The sequence below is a fragment of the Miscanthus floridulus genome, chromosome 9, assembly GCF_019320115.1.
Source record: "Miscanthus floridulus cultivar M001 chromosome 9, ASM1932011v1, whole genome shotgun sequence".
Taxonomy (NCBI): Eukaryota; Viridiplantae; Streptophyta; class Magnoliopsida; order Poales; family Poaceae; genus Miscanthus; species Miscanthus floridulus.
In genome coordinates, this window is record NC_089588.1 from 98,574,062 (window position 1) to 98,580,780 (window position 6,719).

Consider the following 6,719-nt stretch of genomic DNA (forward strand, 5'->3'; position numbering starts at 1 on the left):
AAGGGCATACCGTTCAACGCCGACCACTCCCTGCCCCAACAGAGAGCATGCTGAGGCCCTATCCTTTTGGGCTAGTGGGTGTAGATCCAATCTGTCAGGACACCATGCACCATCTTTTCACCGACCACGCCGAGCGCAGCCATGTCAATGACCTTTATCAGATCGACTTCCTTGAGGCTGACCAGCCTATGCCAATGATAAACATGGTGCAAATCTGAACAAGTCTTTTGGATGAAACGCTCCATACAATCTTAGAGGAAAGCCCCGAGCCATACTCTGAGGGCTCTACCAGCACCTACCCACCTTTCCCTCTAGGCTTTGGGAGAGAGCTCTTCATGGTTAGCCATGATAGCGTTGCTCTCGATGGAGAGACCAATGTCCAGCACCATGAACATGAAACCAGGAACGTCGATCGCTAACAGCGTCGCAATGAAGAAGATGTCGTCCAAGTTGCTAGAGGTGACCCACCGCCTCTCACTCATAATCTCCAATAAGAGTTCCTCATGGTCGACAACTAGCAAGTGGAGCAGACATCGAGCGCCAATCTGGCTGTGGCCACCCACGAGTTGGCTCTACTCCCACCAATGCCGGAGGTACTCAAGATTCAAGCACTGCTTCAAGCAGCTCAGGTCCAAGTCAACAACATCCAGAACCTAGCTTTATCTTATTCGACAGTGATATCACGCAGTCATAACCCCCGTAGCTTTCACCGTGATGGGGGGAGTCGTTACCATAGCGGCCAGATCATCCAAGGGGGTCCAGGGGCAATGTTGCCATCAATCCTGGATCACAAGGACCATGAAATCAGCGACCAGCTCGTAACGCCAACCAGGAGGTTAATCAACCCGTGCGCGGTGACACCCGTGACCGCATCAACGCCAATCTCAATGCCTGCAATCACATCAAGAACAGTCGTGCCCAACGACATTAGGCAGAACTAAAATGCCGACAGGAGTACGATGACCAACACGGAGACTCTGTTAGCCTCTGATGACTCCTCGCTATCGAGCCAATGGGACACCATGCCTTCACAGCAATGCTACGAGCTGTACAGTGGCTCATAGGCTTCAAGATTTTTGGGGTTGATCCCTATGACGACAAGGCTAATCCCGAGCAGTGGATGCAGCTCTACGAGATCGCCGTACGTTTTGCCGGGGGAAACAGCAATGTAATGGCAAATTATTTGTCTATCATGCTCTCCTAGATAGCCAACAATTGGCTTATTGGCCTAAGGGAGGATTCCATCAAATCTTGGGATGATCTCAAGAAAGTCTTTGTCGAGAATTACATGGCAACGTGCTAGCAGCCTGGCATGAAATATGATATGGAGAAACACCATCAGACTTCTGGGGAACCTCTGTGAAGCTACATCGGGCGTTTCTCTGAAACAAGGAACACCATCCCCAACATCGGGGACAGCAAGGCCATCTTTGCTTTCACCAGAGGACTCCATCACCATCAGGAGCTACGCTCCAAACTTTACTGCAAGAGGCCCCTGACCATCGGCGAACTCCTCAAGGTTACAAACTCATACATAGATTCCGAAGAAGCTGATCGGCAGTTCAAGGACGACGTTGCTCGTGCTTCCCGCTCGCATCGCCACCCACGTCGTGATGATGATCGCCGCGAAGAATGGCGTTATGAAGATCACGACAGGCATTACGATGATCGCGAATGTTGGCATAATGATCGGCCAGAGGGATAGAGGACTGCACAGCCACGTTGCCGCCGACTAGAAAACTTCATCAACAACGTAGAGCAGCCACGCGCTAAGCACAATTTTAATGCTGCCTACGAAAAGCTCCTTGATGGTCCATGCCCAATTCACAAGAACAGCAAGCACACCATGCGACAATGCTATGGCATGGCCAAAGCTTTCTGCGATGAATAGCAGAAACGGTAGATGCGTAAGGACGATGAGTCCGATGATGGCAAGGAGGAGGAGCATCCTAAGGATGCACGACTTCCTTTCCAGGATGCAAACAAGACGGTCGCCACAATCTTCGGAGGATGTGCCGCCTCCGAGAGCAAACGCCAGTAGAAGCTCACCGCTCGGCAGGTCATGTCGATCACCAAGTACGACATGGTCACCGATCCCAAATATCTAGACTAGTCAAAGCATCCTATCACATTTAGTAGGGCTGACCAGTGGGCAAATATCCCATACCCTGGGCATTTCCCACTCATGTTGGATCCAACCATCCACAACGTGCAATTCAAGAAGGTCCTCATCGATGGTGGGAGTGCCCTCAATATCCTCTTCGCCGGAGCCCTAACTAAGTTAGGCCTCACAAAGGACGATCTCGTCCATGTTGATTCTCCATTTTGGGGTATTGTACCTGGCAGAGCGTCCCAACCTTTGGGGCAGATCACCGTGCTAGTCTAGTTTGGCAGCGCCGACCACTTCCGTACTGAGTACGTGAATTTCTTTGTGGCAGACTTTGACACCACCTACCACGCCATCCTTGGCCGACCAGCTCTCGCCAAGTTCATGGTCATGCCCCATTATGTCTATCTAGTGTTGAAGATTCCAATGGAGCGGGGCGTCCTCACCCTATGCGCCAACGTCTCCACCGCCTATGAATGTGAAAGAGAAGGACTCGCCATCGCCGAAGCAATGGACCTCTCGGCCAGAATGGAGGCTTGCATCGCCGACTCTAAGAAGGTCCATACGTATAAAGCTATGATCTGACCAGTGTCATATAGGCTCTACAATCAAGACGGCATCGACACCCCTAATTCATAGTGCATTGAACACCTTAGGCGTTTCTATCCTTGAGATGTTCTACTAAAGATATGTACCTTTTTATGTATTTTAATAATAATTATATCTATGACGTTTTCTCCATTTGTTTTCCATAATTTTTCTCAAGTTACTTATTTCTCCATGCTAAACATCTTTAAGATGACATATACTATCACCCTTCGATTCGCCGACCAACCACGTTCTCCTTTGCGTTATCCAGAAGAAGTCTTATTCTCGGTCTAGCACCTAAACATGCAAGGGCAATAGTGCTCTGCGTCATGGGTAGTCGGTAGTGGCTCCTCGGCAATACCTATATTTCTAAGCACGCATAGGAGCTAAGCTCTTAACGCCATGGGGTGTGGAATAGCCAGGGTAGATAACAAGATAAAGGACTAACAATGCATTGTTAATATTAAATATTAACATTTCGTACATCTTAAACATAATGTTTCATACATAGCTGTTCGGCATAACATAGATAAATTTGTTACATGTCATCATGGTTGAGGATTAACATCGCCGAATAGATCCAAGTCATCCGCCATCTTGATTGCCAAATTAGACACCTCCTCCAGCGTGGTGATTTGCTTGTCGCTTAGATTTTGGGCAAAGCCAGCATCGATTCGTTCGAGCTTCACTGAGGGGTAGCATGACCGAACAACCGCCAGTGCATGGCCCGCGGCAAAACAAGCGATGCCTTGAGCGTAATGCTTGAAGTTCTCCAGCGCCGACCTGCACCTCTCCACGATGACATCTGACTGCGGTCGCCTATCGGGCTCTGACAACTATGGGTCGATGAGGTCTAGCACGGGCTTTATCCCGTCGGTCATGGCCTTCATTGTCTCTTTACTGGCCTCAAGCAGGAGCGAGAAGTCATGGAACTACACCTGACTATTGGTTCGAATCACTGCAGACAAGGAGGGCAATCGTCTTAAAAAGTTTCTCATAGCAAGATGAGTATTAACATGAAGAATAACTCACATTGCAGTTCATCGGTGAGTCATTTTTCTACCGTCCGAGCTTCATCCCTTTGTTTCTCCACTAGCGTTGTGGCTTCCCGCGCTAGCAGAGATTGGGTCTCCGCCTCCGCCTAGGCGTCACACGCCAAGCGCGTTTCGGTTTCCACCTCCATGTTGGCAGCACGCACCAAACCTGCTTTGGCCTCCGCTTGCCTTAGAGCTTCAACAAGCTCTACACCAATAAAAGATTTCGGTTAGCATGGGCAAACTAAAGATATAAAAGAAATACACCGAAGGACCTAAGGCCTTACTTTTTTTCTCGACTTACGCCATCACCTAGCTAATTCTTCAGCTTCCAGTTCTCTACTTCAAGTTGAGTCTTTTCTGCTTGTAGCTTATCCTGGTCGGCGTGTGCTGTAGCCAGCATCTTCTCCAGAGTCTTCACAGACTCGTGTGACCTCTAGTTTTTGGCAACCGACGGAGCCGCCCGTTCTAGCTGGCGTCTGCGGCTCTCGGAGATCTTCATTACCTCCTGCGGTGACCAGTACTTAACAGGCATAATCTGCAATCTCAATTGGTTGCACAGACTGACTTACTTCAATTTGGCCAGACATCGAACGCTAGTCCAGCCCTGAGCTTCTTCACCTGCTCGCTCGCCTCCTCATCCTCCACCACGTCCATCGTATCTCCATGGCATACGAAGGTCCACAAAAGCTGAGGAGGAGGATCCTAGGTATTTGGCGCTTCATGCTCAATTTCTTCAATCACTTTGGGGGACTCCCTTGCCTGCCTCGGTGCTCGACCAGCTCATGGTCAGACAGAGGGGATAAGTTCCATCCCTAGCGTCTGAGCCTAGGGACTGGCCCTTGGCTTTGAGTGACTATTTGGCTCAGCAGCAACATCTTCGTTCATTCCCTCTGGGTGCTTAAGGACTTCATCCTGGGGACTAGCCTGGTTTGCAGGTGCCTCTCATGTTTCTTCTGGCCATCCCGCCTCAGCACCCTGAGCATTTGGCTTAGCCGCCCACCAAGTAGTGCTGATGTTGACTAAGTGAAGCTCCTCGGCCGATGTTTCCCTACAACATGATGTCTTATCATCGATACTTCCACAATGGTTTTGCTTGGACTAAGTCTAGAGAAGAAACACTTACTCATTGGACCGCCTGTGTGTAGCTCTAAATGGCCGGGGCTTTTTGTAGCTCACTGGCCCTCCAGTTGCCGTACAAATCTTAAGAACACTGGAGGCGGCCAGTTCGCATCCGGTGCTTCTGTCCTCGCCGTGGTGGCCCTCTCAGCCGAAGCCTCTCGTCTAGGCTTAGGGACTTCACCCTGAGCAGATCTCTAGCCGGCGGTGCCTTGGGCTAGCTGGTCGAAGGCTCTGGTGGTGGGTGCTAGAGTGGCCATCCACATAGCTCGCCGCTGCAGCATCTCGCCTGTGTCTTCATCATTGTTCGACCAGTCCGCGATGACTTGTCAGTTGGCCGGAGGCTTTCTCATCAAGATTCCACCCTTGGGTGCTAGCGGATTGTTCGTTTTCTTCTTCTTCTTTGCCGGCTCTTCTAGGGGTGGCTCTTTCCTACAGCGGCGGCTGCCAACGCCTGGGAGGTTTCTCCACCACGTCCTCGGATGAGGACGACGAACTACTCTTCGATGGTGGAATGGCAGGAGCCTGGGTCGGATGGGCATCTACGCCCTTCAGCCAGGTGCCATCCGGCACATCGGAGACATACACAGCACGATCTTGCCCACAAGTTTTCAAGAAGACATTTGAACATCATCAAGATTTGACATTATAAGGACTTCAAATGGTACACTCTTACCCGTGGTGGTGGATTCATGATGTTGTATGCCTTCTGTTGCCCCACATTGTCCAGTTGGGGGTTAGTTGAAAAAAGCTCCAGGAGGCGAGCATAGGCGACGTCTGAACTTATCCTCTCGAGGGCTTCCCGAGCGGTATCTTCATCACCTGTGTATTCATACGCAGGGTGGACTCTCTCCTTGCTCAGCTGAATCCAGCGGCAGATGAAGTTGGTGGCTACACCAACTCCGTTAAGATTGTTTCGCATCTGACCTAGGATCTGCAAAATCTCAGTGACCTGGGTCTTGCCGACCAGTTTGCGCTTGGCACTGCTAAGTGGTCTATGCCGGCAGACAGGCTCGGTTCAACATTTCTAATATAAAACCACTTAGCATTCCATCCTTTCAACGACATGTTGAGAGGCACTTGTATGTATTCTCTTACCATTCCATCCCTTAACTGTAGATAAACACCGCCGACCACTTTGGGGGACCTAGATCCAGAAAAGGGTTTGGGGCAGAAGAAATAGCGAAAAAGATTGACGTGCGGAGCGATTCTGATGAACGCTTCGCACAGATTAATGAAGAGGGAGATATGAAGGATATTGTTGGGATGGAGATGGCACAGGCTAATGCCGTAGTAACCAAAAAGTTTCCACAGTAAAGGATGAGCAGGAATCCCAAATCCACGAACAAAATAAGCCATGAATACAAAGAGTTCGCTAGTATCGGGGGTCAGGAATGGTTCACCTACAGTGAGGCGTCATCCGGCGGTTGCTTGATCGTGCAGGACGCCTTCGAACACCATTCCTTCCAGGATCTTCTGGGTGGTCATAGATTTGACCCACTGCTGGTCGCAGCGGACTTTGCCGGTACTCTCCGCCACCTCCCTCCCTAGCTTCTTCGGGCTCCAGCGGCTACGCTTCTTCCCGCCTTCACCATGGATCGGATTTGATTCGATTTGGTTGTGATTTTGATTGCGGAGATGCTGCGGTTGTGGCTATAGCAGTGTGCAAGAAGGCAAAGCACCGAGTACTCTACGGTTGCGAGGAAGAAGGTGTGCTAATGCAGAATGAGGAGAGTGTGCCGCTATGGGTGGATTGAAACAGTTTGACCCTGACCCTTTATCTTTAGGGTTTTTGGGAAACTGCGCTGACCACGCCACATTGTTCGCCCCCCTCTGCAATATTTGCGCCACCTCCTTCGCACCTCTCCAAC